A 25,978-nucleotide genomic window follows, 5' to 3' on the forward strand; every position below is an offset into this window, starting at 1 on the left:
CATGGGCTGGATGGTATTCCTGTTGATTTGCTGAAATACGGTGGTGTCAATGTACATTGTGCGGTCCACTCTTTGAGACTGTCAGTATTACAAGGTGACCTGGTTGCCCAAAACTGGACGGATTCTATCCTGATTATTGTGTACAAAGGAAAATGTGCAAGGTCTGATTGTGGAAATTATCGAGGTATCTCGCTGCTGACTTCGGTTGGAAAGGTATTTGTACAGCTCTTGCTAAACCGATTAGGAAAGTATATCTTTTCTGATATCTTTCCGGAATCCCAGTCTGGTTTTAGAGGTGGACAAGGGACCGTGAATATGGTGTTTTCTGCTAGACAGCTTTTAGAAAAGTGTATTGAGCAGCGTAGACCTCTTTGCCAGGTATTTGTGGACAATACTAAGGCGTTTGACAGTCAACCGTGAAGCTCTCTGGAAAGTGCTAGAAAAATTTGGCTGTACACTTGCTTTTATGGAAAATTTCAAATAACTTCATCATAGTATGAAAGGTCGAATCAACTTCAATAGCTAGCTATCGGAAGAATTCCTTATTGATAATGGAATGAAGCAGGGGTATAAAGCTGTACCGAGATTGTTTTTGCTCTATCTGACTGCTGTGCTCTCGTATGGTTTCTGCGATTGTGATCTAGGTGTTTATATTAGATTCCGAACGCATGGAAAGGTATTCAACCTCATAAGATTCCAAGCCAAAACATTTAGTGATGGGTTTGTTAGGGAGATCTTGTATGCTGATGATGCTGACCTGGTGACACACTCCTCAGTAGATATGCATCTCTTGTACCTGTTTCCAACTGACGGTTAGCAATAAAAGGACTAAGGTGATCTGTATATGAAACCTGATATCTTCGTCTATAGAAAGCGCCTTGAAATCGTAAAAAATGTTGTCTACCTTAGTAGTACTTTATCAAATGATGGCACTCTCGATGAGAAAATAAGACAATCAATAAGACATAGGACACTTTTGGAAGGTTACAAGATAGAGTCTGGTCTAACGGTGATCTAACTCTGCCAACTAAAATGTCAGTATATCAAACATGTGCATTGCCATCCCTACTCTATGCCTCTGAAATATGGACTGTGTACCGGTCACATGTGGAATAGCTCGAAAGGTTTTATCAGCACTGCTTTAGACACATTCTTGGTTTAAAGTGGGACATTTTTGTCGCTGATACACGTGTCTTAAATAAAGTTAAACCACTAGTATTGCTACCATTGTTATTAAGAACTAGATGCGTTCGGCGGGTCATCTTGTCCGGCTAGATGACTATCGACTCCCAAAACAGTTGTTTTATACTGAACTCCTTCTTGGCAAAAGACTAAAAAACAAGCCCAAAAAACGTTTTCTTGATAGTATCAACGAGAGTTTGGTGAACTTTCATGTTCATGTTGACAACTGGGAGTCCATAGCGTCTGATCGCAAGCAGTGGATAGCACTGATATACGGGGGCGCAGAGCACTTTGAAGCGGCCAGGATAGACCGCGCGAAGCTCAAGAGAGCATGTAGGAAACACCAAACCTTGCCGCCCAATCATGGGGGTCTCTGCATTTTTGAGATATGTGACCGGGCTCTGTTGCCCAATGCAGATCTTGTTAATCACATGAAAGCGCATGATGAACAAGTTCCGTTGCTGTTGGTATCATCCCAATCAATGACCGTCATCAGTGTCATGTCTGTTTGAGGGTGTGCAAGTCATGGCAGAATAGAAGAGTCATATGCGGGTATGTATGTGGACGTCCAGTAACTGAGGAAGTGGCCTTATATATATATATATATATATATATATATATATATATATATATATATATATATATATATATATATATATATATATATATATATATAATTATTTCATTTTATGCCAGATGGGGATCAGAGCGTTGATGATGCAAAGATAAAAGCTTGATTTTAGATGCATTAAAAGTAACCAGCCACTCCTTTCCTCATTGTACCACGTGCTCAAGATCAGAGGATATATAATCGGAGAGAACTTGGTCGTTTACGGTCTTCGATGTGCTACCATAGATGGAAGGATCATCAGCATAAATACCTACGAATGATGTAAGGATGTGATTTCGAAGATTATTAATGTAGATCAGGAAAAGAGTTGTAAGTATGGGCGCTAGTTGTGGTATAAACTTTTTGAGTACTATAATTGAAATAGCGTCAGGGCCAGTTGCTTTACTGGAATCAAGGTTTTTGATGAGCTTGGCAACATCATGTACAGATATTTGTATGCCGCAAAGCGTGTTTTCTGATATAGGAGGAAATATTGGGGGTTGGCAGCCTTTGTCACAAAGGGTAGAATTAGCTGCAAAGTTCTTGGCAAATAGTTTGGCTTTGTCTGATGCTGACGAGATTACCTCAGGACCATTGATGATAATTGGGATAGAGCACACGTTTCTGTTCAGGATTCTGTTTGCTATTTGCCAAAACTGGTGGGAACCAAGCCGCTGCTAAGCTACTTTGGACTTGACATACTGAGCATACAACTCTCATGCGTTCTTTATTATTTTCTTACAATGGTTGCTGGCAGTCCTGAAAGTTGCTTTAGTCTCAATACATCTATTAAGTTGGAAGCAATGAGAAAGTGATTTCTGTGCGCAATGGCAGCAGCATATTCTGGAGATAACCATGGCTGGCTGTTAGGTTTTTGCTTGAATTTTTCGAGAGTATTAAACGGTCTTTACCTACAATTAACCATTCCGTTAGATTCTGATACTATAGAGGACACATCCTTTTTAAACACGGGATGCAGATGTAGATCTGATATAAATGTACAGAAGCTATCCCAGTCAGCCATAGTGTGTCGATATACTGCAGAGGTACGTCTGAAGACTTATTACATTTCATTTTTTTATCTTAAATGATACAACAGAGTGGTCGGAAGATCCAAGTGGAGGCAGAACAGAAACTGAACATAGTTCAGTGCAACTTGTGAGAAAAATGTCTAGGAGACTCGCATACTGGCCGTGACCAATCCGAGTGAGGTCATAAGCAATGGAGAAATCATAACAGAACATCCCCTCGTAATTGGTCTTGTTTGAGTGGGTTAACTATTCCACATTGTGAACATTGAAGTCCCCACAGACGTGAATGTTAGCTGAAGGATAAGCAGATAGGACTTGGTCAATATGCTTTTAAAGATAGTAACTCCGATGTTGTGGGGGCGATAGAGAGTAAATATAAATGCAGTAGTGTGAGCAAGTGCAACCCGGAAGCACATATAGGGTAAGTTAGGATTTTCTCTGGAGATGTCCCTACCACATGGAAAGCCATCTTTAATATAGGCACATATTCCATGCCCATGGCGATCTTGGGGGTCAGATTTTTAACTTAAGTTAGAGCATCCTTTAATTACGACCTCATCTAGTGAAATAGTCAGTCCAATTCAGTTTCGTTCAATAGTAGAAGACCACTAAACAACTAATCAAGGACGAAATTGTGTGGTTCTCAAAAAAAACTATTTTTAAGTTTTTCATATGGAATGAAAAAGGATTTGGAGTAGATAAAAGGAAGTTAAGACATTTAAAGTCTGAGAAAAAACATAAATTAAAAAAACACTTACTTAAAACATATATTTAAGAAACACTTATTCTAATGTTTATAGATATCCACCCTAATATATATATATATATATATATATATATATATATATATATATATATATATATATATATATATATATATAAACATTACCTGTTATACCTTTCGAACATGTACACTTAACTACCTAATTGTCTGGAACTAAATTCAATCATATATACTTTTTCATATATATTTTTTACTCACTGCACTTGCCTTCTTATTCCTCTCCTTCTCCTTTCTATAATTATATGTTTCCGTCCACAAAACCTGGCATGTCAGTCATATCCACCACCTGCGTTTGAGATTTTTCATATCCGCACTCATGTGTTTTATTATTGATTAGTATTATACTATTAAATGGTTAATTGCTATCTATTAAGAAAAATTATACTTGTACTTAACTAGATCCAAAACAATTTTGGTGGGATAATAGGGAGAAGGCGAGGAATTGGGGTCTTATTTGTAATTTTCTTAGAAGAGGTGTTTTGCTATTCATGGTATATTTAGTGCATATTCCAGCTTATTACTGATTCCTGTTTAATGTTTAATAATTTTTCTCTATCTTTAAATCTGATTATCCTGATTTTTTCATTCAGGCACAGAAACGCAGTGAATTTAGTTATCTATATTTTCTAGCCTTTCTAGTATCTTCCGTTCTTTTCTTTTTTTAATGATTTCTCCATATATATATATATATATATATATATATATATGTGTGTGTGTGTGTGTGTGTGTGTGTGTGTGTGTGTGTGTATATATATGCATATATATATATATGGAGAGAGAGAGAGAGAGAGTGAGAGAAAGAGAGAGAGGCGGATTTTTTTAAATGATCCTATTTTCTCTAGCCTTTTTGTTATTTTACCTTTTCACCTGATGATAATTCGACGAAGAATCGAAAATAATACATCTGAGAAAATTAGAAAAAAGTATAATTATGTAAATGATTTTGTTATTTTTAACAATGTTTATTTAAAGGAACAATGCTGCCTAAATACACATAATATAATATAAATAAATAAATATGAGAGAATTATAATTAGGCTGTCAAATTTAAATGCGTAATTGCTAAGCTACAATCTAATGTGTCGTTAAGACTGTTGATAACAACCTTCTAGATATTTATGCTCGCAGAGGCATACGTAGAGCTTAAATATTTTCCTTTAATGCGGTTCCTTTATTCGCCGCATGATCCTTGCTATCTTCCTCCACACTAATTATTCCCGGAAAAGGATGATACACATTATATAAATAATCATTTAATAATATTCATAATAGTAATATCGTTAATATAGCATAAATTTTAAATTCATACAAATATTTTGGCTAAATATGTTCATACATATTTCAGCTGCGATTTCTATCCAAATACAACTTCATCAACTCACAACTCTCAGATAGAAAACCACACCAACAGAATCATTGCACACACACACGCACACACAAACACACGCACATACACACACACACATACACACACACACACACACACACACACACACACATATATATATATATATATATATATATATATATATATATATATATATACAATTGTAAGGTGCTTTTTTATATCTTCAATCATTCAATCATGAAAGGTATAAAAAGGACTTTACCCTTGTTGCATTGCTGGAAATTTATTAGGGAGGAATCATAAAAAAGAAAGAAATGGAAGATACTAGAAAAGCTAGAAAAAAAATATATTTTAATATAAAGCTCAATATCTGTGTGTGTGTGTGTGTGTGTGTGTTTGTGTGTGTGTGTGTGTGTGTGTGTGTGTGTGTGTGTGTGTGTGTGTGTGTGTGTGTGTGCGTGTGTGTGTGCGTGTGTGTGTGTGAGGTCATGAATAGGCTCCTATATGGTTGACTATTTTAATAAAACTGATTACATATAATGATAGAAGATGTATTGAGACACAGGAATGGGTATGTTTGATCTCGCAGAACGGTGGTTCATTAAAATTGTGGGGTCTGCGTTCACACCTGGTCCACAAAGTATGGAAATAAAAAATTTAAAAATTAAAAAAAAAAAGTTTACAAGTGTTTTTGATATGGATGTACATGAGAATACTTTGATAAGTATGTTTTAACTTAAATAGGGGTGGTATAATAAAATTGTGGGGTCTGCGTTCATGCCTGGCCTTCATAGAATGGAGATAGGCACAAACTTTAATAAAGACTTTTCATATCTATCTGAGTAAGTATACTTTGATAATTATGTTTCAGTTTGAAGAAATATGGTATAATAAAATTATGGGGTGTTCGTTCACGCCTGACCTCCATAGAATAGAAATATGTCACAAAGTTTAACAAGGTTTTTTAATATAGATCCACAGAATATTGTGATAAGTGTTTCAGTGTGAACAGGTATGGTATAATAAATTATGGGGTCTATCTATTTTATTTTTATTTTCATCATATTTTGCTTTGGTTTTGATACCCCCAAATTCGAAGCTATCTCTTTACAACACTTCCTTTTCATAACCTATCATACTTTCATAAATCAGTCCATTTTCTGTAGGCTGCTTTTGAATCCAGTCAACGACGGGTACTTTTGCTAGTATATATATAGGTAACATACAAATCTGTGCGTGAGGTCGCCAAGCTAATCAAGGACCTTGATTCCAGTAAAGCAACTGGCCCTGACGGTATTCCAATTATAGTATTAAAAAAGCTACAATCAGAAATTGCCCCCATACTTACAAAACTGTTTAAACGTTGCCTTAAGGAGAAGTGCTTTCCAACACCCTGGAAAACCTCATCAGTATTTGTATTTAAGAATTCGGGTGATAAGTCATCTACCTCTCAATACAGACCAATAAGTCTCCTGAGTGTCATGAGTAAGTTGCTGGAATCCATACTAAATAGAGAAGTAGTCAACCACCTCAGCAGAAATAACCTTCTTAGTGACATGCAATATGGCTTCCGTTCTGCTAGATCTACAGCTGATGTGCTAACAGTTATATCACATAGAATTAGTGAATCTCTCGACAAAGGCTTCATTTCTAGGGCAATTGCTCTTGACATATCAAAGGCCTTCGATAAGGTATGGCATAAAGGCCTACTTCACAAGATTTCCAGCTACGGTATAACTGGAAATGTTTTCTCTATCATTAAATCATATCTCTCTGATAGGCTCATAAGAGTAGTGGTTGATGGGCAGAAATCAGAGGCCCACAGTATTAATGCTGGAGTCCCTCAGGGGTCCATCTTGGGCCCAACTCTCTTCTTGATCTACATCAATGATCTCCCAAAACACATACTAAAATCATTCGTTTACATCTATGCTGATGACACGACTATCTATGGCAACACATCAAAGGCCATAAATGGCAACAATCTCTCTGATTCTCTTTCTTCAGATCTTGAGCGCATGGTTCAGTGGGGGAAGAGGTGGCTGGTTACCTTTAATGCATCTAAGACGAAGCTCCTATCATTACATCATAAACGCTCTGATCCCCATCTGGCATCGATTGAAATGGATGGCTCTCGTCTAGGGGAGGCTCCATGTTTTGATAAGCATCTGGGTTTGACCTTTACTCCTGATATGAAATGGAACACATACATCAAGTCTGTAGCCAAGGTCTCTGTGAAAATGGTGGGATCCTTTTACCGCTCCAGAAGATATCTCACTAATGATGCAATTCTCTATCTGTATAAAAGCCAAGTACATCCAAGGATGGAGTACTGTTACCACATCTGGGCAGGAGCTGCTAAAAACAGTCTATCCTGCCTTGACAGAGTACAAAATAGACTTTGTGGCTTGGTAGGAGATGACCTTTTCTCTTCCCTGCAACCTCTCTCCCACAGAAGAGATTTTGCGAGCCTGTCTCTGCTTTATCGTTATTTCCATGGCAAGTGCTCGTCTGAGCTCCATTTTCTGCCCCCCCCCCCGCCAATCTTTCACGAAAAACACCCGACTGTCAATAATTTTCCTCACTCTTTATCCGTGCCTAAATCAAAACGTAGATTCCATAAACAAAACTTCTTTCTTAGAACTGCACGGTTGTGGAACTCTTTGCCGCTTGCCTGTTCCCCCCCCCCGAATTCAACTTGGATGTCTTCAAGTCCAACACAAACAAATTCCTAATGAACCGCCCCCTTAAGTAATGACACCTATCAAATCCCCAATACTAACTATTACTACGATACTATCCCACTGATTAGTGTACACACAATAACCCTTATCCCTGAGTGGCTCCTGGGCCTTGATAAGTGGTGAACCCCCATGTAAAAAAAAATATACATATATATATATATATATATATATATATATATATATATATATATATATATGCGCAGAAGTGTGTGCTCCATCCCAGCTATAATCAATGGACCTGAGGTAATCTCGTCAGCATCGGTCAAAGCCAAACTTTTTGCCAAGATCTTTGCAGCTAATTCTACCCTTTACGACCAAGGTCGCCAACCCCCAGTATTTCCTTGTGTTTCTGAAAACACACTCTGCGGCATACAAATATCTGTATGTGATGTTGCCAAGCTAATCAAAAATCTTGATTCCCATAAAGCAAATGGCCCTGACAGCATTCCAATTATAGTGCTCAAAAAGCTTCAACCAGAACTAGCTTCCATACTTACAAAGTTATTTAAGAGCTGTCTTACGGAGAAATGCTTCCCAACACCTTGAAAATTTTATCAGTATGCCCTGTATTTAAGAATTCAGGTAATCGCTCATCTCCCTCCCAGTACAGACCAGTAAGTCTCCTGTGCATCATGAGTAAGCTGCTGTAATCTGTGCTAAATAGAGAAGTAGTCAGCCATCTCTGCAAAAATAACCTTCTAGTGACATACAATATGGTTTCCGTTCTGCTAAGTCTACAGCAGATGTGCTTACAGTTATATCATAGGATTAGCAAATCTCTTGATGGAGGCTTCCTCTCTAGGGCATTTGCTCTTGTCATATCAAAGGCTTTGATAAGGTATGGCATAAAGGTCTACTTCATAAGATCTCCAGTTATGGTATAGCTGGAAATGTCTTCTCAATTATTAAATCATTTCTCTCTGATAGGTTCATAAGAGTAGTGGTCGAGTGGCAGAAATCAGAAGCTCTCAGTATTAATGCTGGAGTCCCTCAGGGTTCTATCCTAGGCTCAACTCTCTTCCTGATCTACATTAATGATCCTTCAAACTACATCCTTACATCATTCTAAGACATTTATGCTGATGACACTACCATCTATGGTAGCACATCAAAGATCGTAAACAACCAAGTTCTCTCTGATTCTCTCTCCTCTGATCTTGACAACGTGGTACAATAGGGAAAGAGGAGGATGGTTACTTTCAACGCATCTAAAACTAAGCTTCTATCTTTACATCATCAACGCTCTGATGCCAATCTGTCATCAATTGAAATGAATGGCTTAGGGAGGCTTCATGTTTTGACAAGCTTCTGGGCTTGACCTTTACTTCCGATCTGAAATGGAACACGTATATCAAATCCATTGTCAGGGTCGCGGGAAAAATGGTGGGATCATTCTACCGTTTCAGTAGATATCTCACTCCTGATGCAATTTTCTTCCTATATAAAAGCCAGGTACGCCCAACGATGGAGTATTGTTGCCACATCTGGGCAGGAGCTGCTAGAAGCAGCTTATCCTGCCTTGACAGAGTTCAAAATAGACTTCGTAGCTTAGTAGAGGATGCCCTTTTCTCTTCCCTGCAACCTCTTTCCCACAGAAAGAGACGTTGCGAGCCTGTCTTTGCTTTATTATTATTTTCATGGCAAGTGCTTCTCTGAGCTCCAATGTATCTTCCCCCTCGCCAAACTTTCACGAAAAACACTCGTATAGCCAAAACCACTATCAATGATTTCCCACACTCTTGATCTGTGCCTTACCCTAAATGTAGATTCCATGAACAAAGTTTCTCTCTTAGAACTGCGCGCCTGTGAAATTCTCTTCTGATTACCTACTTTCCAGCTGACTACAATCTGATTGTCTTCAAGTCCAATGTAAACAAGTTTTTGATAAACCATCCCCCTAAGTAATCCATTTTACAAACTTCCCACTACTTATGTTTACTACGCTATAATCACAATGACTGATGTATACGCTTATCCTCAAGTAGCCTCTGTGTAAAAAAAAAAAAATGAAAATAAATAAATAGTTAATATCGTCGGTCGATTTCTCGTATCCAAAAATTTCAATTCGCATCTTCTTTTAGTGTTTGGCTCGCAGATGTCTTCTCAAACCAATCTGAGTGTCAAATCTGCGTGAGCAGAGAAGGCAGGCAAAGGTTTTTTTTCTTCTTGCCTGCTTTTTAATCTCTTATTTCTGTTTCATATTGTTTGGTACCGGATATGGTGGATCAGCGGCACAGTTGTTTCCCAGGTGTGAATGTCAAATTCAGTGTTTTTCGGAGTGGTTTTGAGTTAGTCTTCGTATTGTTGTGGAGTATGGCCAATGGGTCATTTTCCTGCGGCTAGCTCTGTGTACGAGGCAGCATATTCTCATCCATTCTGAAGACGTACCCTCACCAACAGAGCCTGTGCCTCATAATGGTGGCCTCAATACTGCAGTTGTTTGCTCATAACAAGTTCTTGATGAACCGTCTCCCTAAGTAATCCAATTTACAAAATTCCCACTGCTTATGTTTACTATGCTATAATCTCAATGACTAATCTGTACCCATTAAACCTTATCCTCGAGTGGCCTCCAGGCCTTGATAAGTGGTGACTCCTGTGTAAAAAAACGATCACCGTGACAGACGTTACAAAGCATTCAAAAAATAAATGTTTAAATTTCAACAGTATTTCTCGCGGTTAACGGTGGCCGAATGGATTAGGTCCTTGCTAATGGAGCCACAGATGTCTTCTGTTGCCGGGTTCGAATCTACTGTCCGGTGTTAAGGGGTGAAACGCTACTGTTTATAGGCATTTAATTAATTCATTAATTAAAATATGTATATATATATATATATATATATATGTGAGAGAAAATGGGGAAAATATATACGCTTGTTCAATTATATTTTATCCTTTATTTATACCAGTCTTTTAGTTATGAAGCTCGATGGATGATAAATATAACTACAGAGCATATATAAATAAATGATTGCATGTTTTGTAGCGCGGAAAGATTCATTTAATTATTATGTCAATTATTGAATATTTTTCGCCCTGACTCATCATAAACATAAAAACTCATTAACTTAAATTAAGAAAATAAAAAGAATTGAAAAGATCTGAACAATATTTGCGATTACATTTAATATTTATTTGATTTTAACATGCTGAAAGAAATAAACGGTAATACGAACAAAATCTTGAAATTTGGACTATAGACTCTTTGTCATATATATATATATATATATATATATATATATATATATATATATATATATATATATATATATATAATATATAGTAAGTTATAAAATATATATGGCGATTAAGCTACACTGAATATTCCACGTTTCATCCACTCTAGGACTCTTCAGGCTTACGCGCATAAGTCTGAAAAGTCGTAGAGTGGATGAAACGCAGAATATTCAGTGTAGCTTAATCGCCATATATATTTTATAACTTACTAACTAGCTCTACCTACGTATTGAGCACTTTTGAAGTAAATACTTAAAGTTTATGCATAAATTTATACTTTCGTATATTAATTTTATGTGAGTAAATTAAGTAGTTATATATATATATATATATATATATATATATATATATATATATATATATGAATACATATATGTGTGTGTGTTTGTGTGTGTGTTTGTGTATTTATTTATGTTAGGACGATTAATCACATACAAACAAGTGTATTTTTGCATTAAATGTATTTTAAATTTAATCCGAAAATTAAAACAAAAAACATTAACTTTAGAGCAATAGATATTTAACGATTTTAAAAGAATCAGAATTGGTAATAGTATCGGAATCGAGAGTTTAGAGCGGAATCGATAATTGTATCGGAATCGAGAAAAATTCATGAATCGTCCCATCACTAATATATATATATATATACATATATATATATATATATATATATATATACATATATATATATATACATATATATATATATATATATATATATATATATATATATATATATATATATATATATATATATATATATATATATGCAACAAAATCTCATTTATTGTACAATTTTGCACGTCTGAATACTATGGTAAAATTTGATGTCGTCAGGTGAAGTCGCTATCCAAATTGGCTAGGAGACATAAACTTGTACGATATTTTTATACAAATCAATAGGCAAAAAAAACATAGAGCGAATATTACTTCTTTTTTAACTTAGACTTCAAGAACACAGTAGTGAGATTTTGTTTTGCTATTGTTGTAGTTGTTGGTGTTGTTCTTACTATTGTTTATTTTTTTCCTCATGCAATATCATTTCCTGTGCAGTCTACTTTCATTTTAAAAGCAATGACAAGATGGCTGCATATTTTAAAGTTGAAGAGAGAAAAAGAACTACATGTAGTGACTGAGCAATTGATTGATTCTTAAAGGTGGTCTTCGCTATGAGGAATTTACAGCGAATGAAGGATTTCTCCTAATCCAGCCTTCGGCAAGTGCAGTAGCAGAGAGCGCCGAAGCAACCAAAAAGAAATGTTGGGTAAAGGGAAGAATGGGTTTATATTATTTCGGATATTAGTCTACTCTACTATTCAACCCATTGCTAGGGTACGAGTGGTGGATTCATACATCGTCGAAGTGCAGTAGAGAAAATAACTTTACAGTCACTTTCATTTCCGACATCTGGTATTTGCAAATATCTTAGTACTGACAAATTCGATATTACTTAATTTTTGTTAACCGACAGGACTGGTGTTTCAACATGATCTCGCTGTAAATTGGCAAAATGTATAATAAAAAGCAAAAATTACGAGATGGATATCTAGATAATCCACGTATACATTAAATCTTCAGCCTGCTTGATTTAGAAAAATATAAAACCACGACCGCACACACACGCGCGCGCGCATACATTCACACTTAAACAAACAAACAAACAAACAAACATATAAATTCATATTCCTGTTTGTTTGTTTGTTTGTTTAAGTGTGAAAAAAAACAGGAATACGAATTTATATATATGTATATATATATAAATTCGTATTTCTGTTTGTTTGTTTGTTTGTTTAAGTGTGAAAAAAACAGGAATACGAATTTATATATATGTATATATAAATCCGTATTCCTGTTTGTTTGTTCGTTTGTTCACAATTTGATTAATATATAAAAAGGTCAGCTAATGTACTCGTTCATTTATTTTTATATATAGTATGGTTCTTGCAAAATATACAATTAAGAGGCCACTTCATTTGCATATTGCATTAAGGAAAATCGATTTTACTAAATAGCGGTGTGTTAGTTAATGTTTCTAGCGAGAGAATTGTTTTAAGTGTTCTATTTAAAATTGTTTTGTAATAAACTTTAAATAACAATTTAATTGATAATATATTTAATTTAATTTATTTAGAATTACTTCTGACATCGACTTTTTTAAAGACGTAGAGTTACCTCCCCCTAGAAACTTCGAAATATAAGAATAAACACTTAACCAAATAAAATAATTTGGTAATCCCAATATGTTTCTAGCTTGAAAAAATAAGTTTGTGTAGACAGAAAAATGTTTTTTGTAGTTTTTTAAAATATTCAAAAAAAAAAAAACAATTACGAGTAGACTCCAAAAATTTGTTATTTGTTTGTTTTTAATATTATTGAAACGGCTATACAGAAATTTTGACCGTTTCTAATTCAAACTTCAGCCACACTTTTAGAAACAAAAAAAAGCCCTCCACTAAAAAAAAAATCAAATCAAAACAAGCACCCCTCTAAAAAAAACGACAAATCGAAAATTTCCTTTATTTACAAAAAAAGTCAGTGAAAAAAGTACCTTTACAAAAAATAAAAATTAAAAAACGCATATTACGCACGCGTTTGGCTAAAAAAAAAAATTCGGTGGTTTGGGCACTCGCTGCTATTTTTACTGAAACAAAAGTTGTTTAGATTTATTTTTATTTATTTATTTTTTGGAGGGGGAGTTTTCTTTTTAACCCAAGGACAACGAAAAGTGTTCAATATCCAGAGAATAGTTTCTTCTCTTTTAATCCCTTCTGCCGAAATAGGATACCACGTACTTCTATTTTTGGACGATTACATTTACAGGTTTTTATCCGTTCTTTTATTTTTGAAATTTTTGTCCATGATGAAAATGATTCAGGTGCGGTCAAACGGAACTTCATGTCAACCCAGGCAATTTCGGGTACCCATGCTGGTATATATATATATATATATATATATATATATATATATATATATATAGAGAGAGAGAGAGAGAGAGAGAGAGAGAGAGAGAGAGAGAGAGAGGGTTAAGATAGAGAGAGAGAGAGAGAAGCGAACAGAGAGAGAGAGATTCATCTGATGGGGAAAAAAGCCCACCGCTGCTTTAGCTCGAGGCGATTGGCCTCATTTGAACAGAAGGTGGAATCTTTCTTTTTTTTTTCTTTTTTTTTTTTTTGTATACGTACGCGTTCCGGGATGATGATAGAAATGAATATTTTTCAACACCTTACACCATTTCTCTTTATTTTATTAGAATTCATTTTATTTTATTTAATTTTATTTATTTATTTTCTTTCCGTATTATTATTTGGAATCTAATCCTATGCATTTATACAATGTTTTCATATTGAATACAGCTTTATATAAGCTACATCTTCACATATGTACACATTACGCTTTTCTGCATTTCTATCTATCAAATACTATCGTTTTGACAAGAAAGTTTTTGCGGTTTTTAACTTTTAATTCAGATGAACATATCTTGGCTCAAGAAAAAATTATTGATCAAAATAAGCACCATCAGAATCAACACACTGCCAGTAACAGAAAAACCTTGCGTTCTAGTGATGATAAAGTCATTGAAACCGTTTTTTTTTTATATCGCTAAGGTTTTTAAAGCATTTCCCACCCAGAAAGTTGTCAAGGTGCTAGAAAAACTAATAGTTTGTTGGTGAGTGGTCTGTAGAGTATGGCGGATAAGGCAGAGTTTCATAGCTCAATTCGCTCAATTTCTGTAGAATCGGTTTAGCAACATGCAGTCGGGTATTTTCGTGGATGAGAATTGAACATTTTCTGTTGACTAATGCTGGATGTTGTTGTAGAAGTTTCTGACGCATTTCATCCATATGTAAATCAGTCTACTTTTGTCTAATTCAAAAGAAAGTTCTCAAACAGTTGTGCGTGGATTGACATCAATTAAGGCTCTTATTTGATCGTTGACAACATCTGATGACCGACCACTACGCTCATCATCTTCAAGACTTTCGTCGTCGGCACCAAATTTTTAAACCACCATTGTGCTGTGCGTTCAGTAGAGGTTTCTGGACTGAATGCTTCGTTGACATCGCGAGCTGTTTCAGTAGCTTTTCGACCTAATGTAATTGAAACAAGAACATTGTGCGAATTTCCTTTTTTACCATCTTGTATTCAATGTTCTGAAAAAAAACATAATTGTTTTAAAAGATTGTAATTTAAACTATTAGAGCGAAAAACGCTCTTTAAAATGATATATAACGTAAATGTATTATAACGAAAAATTATTTGAAATCAAAATTTAAAATTGCGTAAGAACCTTCTTATAAGCCTAATAGACGAATACTCGTCATACTGCTTATATCGTAGTATTCGTCGTATGTTAGGTAGTTTTCTCTGATGGTTATTTTCCGTTGGATTTTACATTTAATCGTTCGATGACATATTGTTTAGCATGTCTTCTCCATATATATATTCCATAGCGGGGATTATGTAACGGGACGGAGTCGTCTATGTGTCTATATGTAGTTGTGTGTATCGTCTATGAAACAGATATGTATTTATAACAGTGTATCTGTGATCGTCTTGTGTGAACCAGACAAAAGATAAGCATACCTACTCTATTGTTGCAACACATCGGATAAAAAAACGCACATACATTCTTCTGAGTCGCAACTTTTTGACATATTGTTCTTCTTTGATGTGCTCTTGAAAATGCAAACCATTTCTCCTGTGAAAACTCATGAAAACTAAATTATTTTTCACACATAGCATTTATTCTCTTTTGCTCTCGGAGTGCACGCTCTTTCTCTTTGATGACTGCATTTCTCTAACTTACCAGCCGAATGACTCTATGATTGATTCAGACTAAAACTCCCACTCTAACTGGTTTGTTCTTCAATATAAGAAAATTCTTTCTTTATTAGTTGACTCTCTAACGTAACATAACGAGGTCAGTCCTTATTTCAGGTCATTGAACTAAATTCCATTTGTTTATTTTGTAAAATTCCAAAGTTATTATATAAATAATTAACATCATGTTTTATACCTAATCAATAACATTTCCTTTTTTTTTTGTTTTTTTGTTAATAAAACATTCTCTCTGAATATTTCGTATTTCATAATCTCTACTTCTCAGTAGCAATGTAACTCAATGATGACTGGGAGTCCAATATACAACATATAGAAACATAAATAAAGTCCCAATCATCTACCGACGACTAACAATACCGTTAGTTTATTCATTTCGAAGCACGATTCAGTTTTGCTCAGCTAGAAATTAAATTGTTACACATGATTTTGATTTTAGATTGCACAGCAATTCATCCTTTTTTACATACTAGAAAATCATGATCAAATTATGTAACAATATGAACGTTTATTTGCTGCATTTATTTGTTTTACATTTTGTCAAACACAGATAGCGAATAATCTTATTATTAATACGTTGTTTTAATTCAAAAGTCTATCAAGAATAATAGACTTGATAATTGTTTTATGAGAAGAACTGTGATAGATTAAAAATTAATGTGCGAAAAGAAAGAGCATAAGAAGCTACCTCTTTTTTCGACTTACTCTTTTTTTTTTTTTTTTTTTTTTTTGCATATATATGGTAGTCGGGTGTCGTATTTTTACTCGAGATGCAAGCCGGTTTTCACTGGAATAAGTTTAATGAAAATATTTTTTAACCAATAAAAATCGTTGTAAATTCAAAAAGCTAATAATTCTGTGTGAACTTCAAGAAGCCCATAAAACAGTGGCTTGGTGAACAGAAATACAGAGTTCTTAAGGTGACACCTGCAACGCAACGCGCCTAACTCGATTCTCGACATCAAAAACAATCATCCTAGAAGTCTGATAGACGCGATATATATATATATATATATATATATATATATATATATATATATATATATATATATATATATATATATATATATATAGTAAGACACAACATAGGGCACAAGATTTCCGATCTAAAAGTCAATACATTTAGAAGTTTTGAGTTCACGACAGTTGACGAGTTTACGACTCAGAGCAGATAGGATAGAGCTTTAGCAATCTGAAATTATCGAACTTCAACCGGACGACGATGATAGACTTAACAGAAAAACTATCTCAATTAAGTCTTAGAAATTTAACTAAGATGTTGGAAGAGTCGTTTTCTGGAAGGATATCACAGACACACACAGAGTACAACTTATCTATACATAATGCGTTGGGCTTGAGTTTTCTCAGACATAGAAGAGCTTAGCGTAGTATTATTATATACACTAGTACTGCCCATAAAAATTCCACAATTGTATCTTTGTAAAAAGTTTTAGCATTTCCATTCTATTGACGTTCGGTAAAACTACAGACCCCACGATACTATTTTAATATCTTCGTTTAAGCTGAAACATACTTATCTAATTACTCTGATTAATGTAGTTTCATAATATATATGGTTGAGCGATGTTATCTCCAAAACTTTGTAGCATATTTCCATTCTATTGACACCCGGAGTGAACGCAGACCCCACGATATTATTGTGCCATTTTTTAGACAGAACAGATATTGCACTTTGAATTATTGATTTGCAGAAAATATTCAAAAATTACATTTAATATAATTTAAAATTACGCGAGAAGCATTCATTAGTGTGGTGAAATACTACACTTTGATCCTAACCTAAAGGCTATGAAAGTATGTTTTAGTGTGAGTTCTATATCCGGTGATCTCAACTTTAAAAAAAAGTAGATGCCGATAACGTACGTATGAACATGAAATTATTTTATGCATTATTCTATAGATTCTTCGAATTGAGAACACTCATCTTATCTTCGGAATACGAGTCTTTCTTATTCAATGAACATCTGAAAAGAATTCCTCGAGTCTTTACCATGTGAGGCGTTCTCAGAGTTGTTTAATTCTTGTCCGGCCGACGAAAATCGATATTAGGATTTGGTTCACGAGTCAACAAGCACGGGAAGCCCCAACCTGGCATCTTGCTAAACCAGGCCACCAGTAGTCGTCTACAAGTACCTGACTCATATCATATCATTCTATTGGCAAATACATTGATCATTGCTTTTTGCTGAAGCAGTTACACTTTCGTTTCTTGTTTGGTGTCTAATGACATCAGTTCCAGTCAATTGACGTTGTGCATTAGGCTTAGCGAGACGAAATGGTTGCCAACGTAATGGAATAAATATTCAATATATTTGAGTGCTATTAAGTTTGAAACCTGTTTGCGTACATGTGTAATATGATGAATTGGGTGTGCTTCTGCTGGATACTGAAAAGTGTGAGTGACAGATGACTTCAATGTATACTAGTATAAAGGGGTATTAAGTTTTGTGCTGGCGTTAAGTAATATACTCTGTGTGTGTGTGTGTGTGTGTGTGTGTGTGTGTGTGTGTGTGTGTGTGTGTGTGTGTGTGTGTGTGCGTATATATATATATATATATATATATATATATATATATATGGATGACTATATAAGCCTCCCTTTCTCAGGCTGAACACTCTTAGTAATTGATATCGCCTGGTACTGTTTTAGCGTAATGCAAAGCGCTTTGTAAATAAACAAATGGAGCACAGTTGGGAGTGGCAGTCAATGTTTGTATAAAAACATTATTAGATATCATTGCTGACAGCGCCTGTCCCGTTGATGTAATGGATAGAGCTATTGACTATAAATTCCATGGTTGTTGGTCGATTCTGGGTTTCAGATGAGTGCTCATCTAACCACACTGAAGAGCTATAATACAGCAAAATAGTCTGTCTCTGGATGACTAACACACACACACACACACACACACACACACACACACACACACATATATATATATATATATATATATATATATATATATATACATATATATATATATATATATATATATATATATATAATGATCGTATTGCGGAGGTTTATCCAATGAAAATGTGTGTAAACCGATGTGGTGAAATAAAATGATAGAAAATAAGAATAAACTGAGTGTATAAATATATTAGGTGGATTATATTTACGTGTAAAGAGTTGGTTGGAGTATTATATTTTAACAAACCTAAAACTATGATTTAGAGAATTTATTACTATGGAACTTTATAACGGTTTTACTATAACGCTGAGAAATATGTTATGGTTATATGGTAAAAAGTAATGATAGCATTATAAGTATGAAAGTGATTGAACATTTTTCAAAATAGCGTAGAATTTCTCGTTTTCGTCCTTTTCCCCCTTCCTGTTTTCCCTCTTAAAACAAATTTGGAGTAAAGAACTCGTACATTCACATTTGAAACCAGTGTAGACGCGTAGCCTGATAACGCTAGATTTCGAAAGAATTCGTAGCAGAAAAATATATGCACAGATTTACCCAATAATATGTCTTGAATTGTAAGCCATGATTAGCTTCAGAAGTGTTTCCGATGGGTAGTTATTCTATACAAGTTCTGGATATGATGAATTATTAGTGAGCCGTTGTTCTGTCCAGATTCCGGACTTCAAAATTTTGCAGCCAAAGAGCAAAAATTCTTCCCGCGTTGACATGAAGAAATTACGTGCTAGGATGCTAAAACGGTTAATTTTTATGGAGCAATTCTGGTTTCTGATTGGTTGATAGCAGAACGTGAATTAATTTAATTCATCAGTTCCTAGCAGCAGCGTTTATAAATAGAATCTCACAATATGTATAATATGTACCCAATAAAGAATATATATATGTGTGTGTGGGGGGGTATTGGGAATCCCAGATTATATGCTATATAGGTAGTTTTAGAAATAGAAAGTTATGTATGTATATTTTCATATTCCATCAGTGAGTTGGCAGGGTCACAAAAGGTTAGGTTTGACAGGTATCAACCTAGAGAGAATACACCGGAAATTAGGGGTGACATGCACCAGAAATTAGGGGTGACACGGGAATTGTGGTCGTAGGTTTCCGGTTGACGACCACATGCGGAGAGTGGTTTAGGTAGCAGAGGAATGCAGATCGGAGATTCGGCTCTCTGACAACCAGGGTTCGAAATGATAGGCTTGCTTTGAAATAAAAGATTGAAGCTTCAAATCCATCTTGTTGTTTATCGATGCATCTGTCTGCAGTGACCACTTCCCAATGAGATGACAGACCAGCGTTCAAGAAGGCATCATCCGCTGGCCAAGGCAACCAGGTATGTACGCATTATACATGGCACATAAACGTCTCGAAGACTTTCAAGGCAAGAAACAGGGTAAGGATAAGAACACACACACATATAACAGTGAACTGCACGTAACATACGTAAGAGCATACACACCTACGCCCGTATATGTAAGAACGGTGATAAAAACACAGACGCTTAGTAGTAAACGTAAAAGAAACAGTAAAAAAGAAAACGAAGTAAAAGTAAACGATTAAATAATAGTAATAAATAGAAGGACGCAAAAGCCTTCATTTAACATATATATCTATATATGTATATATATATATATACACACACTTTTAAATTTATTAATATACGAAAGTATAGATTTATGCGTAAACTTTAAGTATTTACTTCAAAAGTGCTCAATACGTAGGTAGAGCTAGTTAGTTAGTTATAAAATATATATGGCGATTAAGCTACACTGAATATTCCGCGTTTCATCTCCTCTATGATTCTTCAGGCTTATCCTAGAGTGGATGAAATGCGGAATATTCAGTGTAGCTTTCGCCATATATATATATATATATATATATATATATATATATATATATATATATATATATATATATATATATATATATATATATATATATATATATATAACAGAATGACGTCCAACATATAACAGACGCCCAACATACAACAGAGCAACGCACAAAGGTTGTTTTTCGGACATATTGTTCTCGGGCGCTTTCTATCGGTTCATCCGATTATCTTCAGGAACGATTGTTGTTTTCGTTTTCTTTTTCTATGAGGCTTGACGTAATTATAGTTTTTTTTTTTTATTGGTTATAAAGGTGGGTGCAGGAGGGTTAAGTCGAATTATTTTTATTTAATTTTTAATTTCGATTTTCTCATTGCATAGTTTATTTATTTAGTTTCTAGTTAGTTATTAAATACTGTTTGTCCTGGTATTAAATGAGATCCGGTTCAAAAAGGGCTGTCGTTTATATATATATATATATATATATATATATATATATATATATATATATATATATATATATATATATATATATATATATATATATATATAAATGGCTTCTAGTAGTTTTAGTCGTCCTGTGCAGTTGTTAAGGTATTTGATTTTAGTATTGTTAGTTAAGATATTTCTAATGTCGGGTGACTGTATGTTTTTATCGTGGGATTTTGACTGACCTAAAAAGACTACCAGAAAAAAAAATTTGACCTAAGACAACAACCAAGAAAAAAAACGTCTTAAAATTTCACCTTCCAACACCACTTTCATACAAACCTATTTAACTCTAGTGATCTGGAAGATAAATGGTCGTTAATCAGTAATACTATTAAACTAATCAACCACAGCTACAGTCGGTTTCAAGAAAAATTAAGACTAATCTACTAATTCAAGAAAAGATTAATTGTCACTGTACACATGAACAAGATCCCTCAAGCCGATATAAGAACATCTTCAGAAATTGCAAAAAGTGTCACTCAATATTATAGGAGCTAGAAAACAATTGGTGACAGACAAAAGCTTTAGAAATGGGAACTTTTGCAGAAGCTTACGTCCTTAGAAAATTCCATGCTATGGTAAAACAAATTTTCGGCCTTGTTAGATTTTCAACTGGAACACTCCTCGCAGCAGACAATGCCACCATCCTCAATGATCCACAATCAATTAAGATCCCTGGAAAGAGCATTTTGCCCAATAAAGAATCTATTGCGGATGAGGATTTTCTCAGAATGGCCCCACAGTACCCAGCTCAATTATGGATGAATGTACCACCATTTTTTTCCAGAATTCCAAATTGCCATAAAGCAAATGAATGTAGATAAAGGCTCCGGGCCTAATAATATCCCTTTCGAGCATATCCATTATAGCGGACAATATCTGCAAACAAAGCTATTCACTTTCGTCCTTAAAATGTGGGAAGAACGTCAAGTACCAAAAGATCTGAAAGATGTAGTAATAGTAACGATTTTCAAGAAGGTGACCGAAAATTCATGTGGTAATTACCAATAGATTTCCCTTTTGTCCATCATGGGAAAAATCTTTGCTCACATACTACTGAATTGCTTGTTGCATATCACTGAGTCAGTTCTCCCAGAAACTCAATGCGGCTTCTGTGCCTCTTGGAAAACAATAGACATGATTTTCTGCGCTAGAACTCCAGGAGAAAAGCATGGAACAGCGGAAACCTGTCCTTCTTGTATTTTATAACCTATGAAAACATTCGATACCGTTCCAAGGAACGCAATGTGGAAAGTTTTCAAGCAACTTGGATGCTCAAATAACTTTGTACAACACATTCAAGCACTACATGATGGTATGTAAGGTTATGTGTCGCACTAGGAAAGAATCAAAAGGGTTTCCAGTCACATGTGGATTAAAAAAAAGCTGTGTCCTTTCACCCACTCTTTTTTCTTTATATCTTGTTGCGATGTTTCATGAACTTCCCCGGATAACCAGATGGTAGGTATCAGGCACCGTTACGATGGAGAACTCTCCAAACCTTCCAGACTAAAATCACAATGCCTTATAAACTTTCAACACATCAGAGAGCTCCAATACGCAGATGACAACGCAGTCCTTTGCTACTACAAAGAGGACATCTCAAGAGATCCGTAAACAACTTTACAGCAGCCTACCAATATATTGAACTCACTGCTAATATCGAGAAAACAAAAGTTCTAGCATAGCTATCTCCCAACACCATCTTACAAGACACAAATATTCACATAAATAACAATCCTCTTGAGTAAGTTGATCATTTTCTATATCTTGGAATATCAGAAAAGTGTTCAATTGAGAATAATATTGAAAGCCGAATTGGGTTTACCTACGAAGTATTTGGCAAACTAATAAAGCGTGTCTTCAAAAATAAAACTCTCTTAATAAAAACTAAACTCATGGTATATCACGCGATTATTATCCCAACACTTTTGTATGGGTATGAAACCTGGACTCTGTACCGACGTGATATCAGCAAATTAGAAAAATTGCACCAGCAAAGCTTCGAACTGTACAGAAAATACAAAAATGATATGACTATGTAACCGACACAAGCGCCTTAAGAGAGCAAACAACTGCAGTATTGAGGCCACCATTATGAGGCACATGCTCTGTTGGTGAGGATACGTCTTCAGAATGGATGAGAATATGCTGCCTCGTACACAGAGCTAGCCGCAGGAAAATGACTAATTGGCCATACTCCACAACAATACGAAGACTAACTCAAAACTACTCCGAAAAACACTGAATTTGACATTCACACCTGGGAAACAACTGTGCCACCGATCCACCATATCCGGTACCAAACAATATGAAACAGAAATAAGAGATTAAAAAGCAGGCAAGAAGAAAAAAACCTTTGCCTGCCTTCTCTGCTCACGCAGATTTGACACTCAGATTGGTTTGAGAAGACATCTGCGAGCCAAACACTAAAAGAAGATGCGAATTGAAATTTTTGGATACGAGAAATCGACCGACGATATTAACTATTTATTTATTTTCATTTTTTTTTTTTACACAGAGGCTACTTGAGGATAAGGGTATACATTAGTCATTGTGATTATAGCGTAGTAAACATAAGTAGTGGGAAGTTTGTAAAATGGATTACTTAGGGGGATGGTTTATCAAAAACTTGTTTACGTTGGATTTGAAGACAATCAGATTGTAGTCAGCTGGAAAGTAGGTAATCAGAAGAGAATTCCACAGGCGTGGAGTTCTAAGAGAGAGACTTTGTTCATGGAATCTACATTTAGGGTAAGGCACAGATCAAGAGTGTGGGAAATCATTGATAGTGGTTTTGGCTATACGAGTGTTTTTCGTGAAAGTTTGGCGAGGGGGAATGTACATTGTAGTTCAGAGAAGCACTTGCCATGAAAATAATGATAAAGCAGAGACAAGCTCGCAACGTCTCTTCTGTGGGAAAGAGGTTGCAGGGAAGAGAAAAGGGCATCCTCTACTAAGCTACGAAGTCTATTTTGAACTCTATCAAGGCAGGATAAGCTGCTTCTAGCAGCTCCTGCCCAGATGTAGCAACAATACTCCATCGTTGGCCGTACCTGGCTTTTATATTGGTAGACGATTGCATCAGGAGTGAGATAGAAGGATCTCACCATTTTTCCATCAACCTTGGCAGTGGATTTGATATACGTGTTCCATTTCGGGTCAGAAGTAAAGGTCAAGCCCAGAAGCTTGTCAAAGCATGAAGCCTCCCCAAGAGGGGAGCCATTCATTTCAACCGATTCATTTCAACTGATTGGCATCAGAACGTAGATGGTGTAGAGATGCAAGCTTGGTTTTAGATGCATTAAAAGTAACCAGCCACCTCTTTCCCTATTGTACCACGTTCTCAAGATCAGAGGAGAGAGAATCAGAGAGAACTTGGTTGTTTACGATCTTTGATGTGCTACCATAGATGGTAGTGTCGTCAGCATAAATGCCTGAGAATGATGTAAGGATGTGGTTTGGAGGATCAGTAATGTAGATCAGGAAGAGAGTTGGACCCAGGATTGACCCCTGATGGACTCCAGTATTTATACTGAGAGCTTCTGATTTCTGTTCATCAACAACTACTCTTATGAACCTATCAGAGAGAAATGATTTAATAATTGAAAAGATATTTCCAGCTATGCCGTAGCTGGAGATCTTGTGAAGTAGACTTTTTTGCCATAGCTTATCAAAGCCTTTGATATGTCAAGAGCAAATGCCCTAGAGAGGAAGCCTCTGTCGAGAGATTCGCTAATTCTATGGGATATAACTTTAAGCACGTCTGCTGTAGATCTATCAGAATGGAAACCATATTGCACGTCACAAAGAAGATTGTATTTGCTGAAATGGTTAACTACTTCTCTATTTAATACAGATTACAGCAGTTTACTCATGACGCACAGGAGACTTATTTGTCTGTACTGAGAGGGAGATGAGCGATCACCTGAATTCTTTAATGCTGATAAGATTGCCCAAGGTGTTGGGAAGTATTTATCCTTAGGACAACGCTTAAATAACTTTGTAAGTATGGGCGCTAGTTCTGGTTGAAAAATTTTGAGCACTATAATTGGAATGCCGTCAAGGCCAGTTGCTTTACTGGAATCAAGGTTTTTGATTAGCTTGGCAACATCACGTACAGATATTTGTATGTCGCAGAGCGTGTTTTCAGATACACGAGGAAATACTGGGGGTTGGCGTCTTAGTGGTAAAGGGTAGAATTAACTTCAAAGATTTTGGCAAAGAGTTTGGCTTTGTCTGATGCTGCTGAGATTACCTCAGGTTCATTGATGATAGTTGGGATAGAGCACACACTTCTGTCTATTTGCTAAAACTATTTGCTAAAACTCATGGGACCCTAGCCGCTGCTCAGCTACTTTGGACTTGACGGATTGAGCATACAACTCTCTCGCATTCTTTATTACTTTTTTACATAGGTTGCTGGCGGACCTGAAAGCGGCTTTAGTCTCAGTACATCTATTACGTTGGCAGCAATAGAAAAAGTGATTTCTGTGACCAATGCCAGCAGCACATTCTGGAGAGAACCATTGCTGGCTGTTAGGTTTTTGCTGGAACTTTTCGGGGGTATGAAACGGTCTATACCTACAATTAATCGATTAGTCTGATACCATTTAACACATCCTATTTACACATGGAACGCAGAGGTAGATCTGATATAAATGTGCGGAAGCTATCCCAGTCAGCATGGAGTATCGATATGCGGTACAATGTAGGGGTACGTCTGAGGACCTATTACATTTCGTTTTTATCTTAAATGATGCAACAGAGTGGTCGGAATATCCCAGTGGAGGCAGAATAGAAGATGAAAATAGTTCAGGGCAACTTGTGAGAAAAGGGTCTAGGATACTTGCGTACTGGCCATCAGTGTCAGGAGCATGGGTGGGTTTATGAACAATCTGTGTGAGGTCATAAGCAATGGAGAAATC

The sequence above is a fragment of the Euprymna scolopes genome, chromosome 1 (assembly GCF_053919585.1).
Source record: "Euprymna scolopes isolate OS-2025 chromosome 1, ASM5391958v1, whole genome shotgun sequence".
NCBI classification, from domain to species: domain Eukaryota; kingdom Metazoa; phylum Mollusca; class Cephalopoda; order Sepiida; family Sepiolidae; genus Euprymna; species Euprymna scolopes.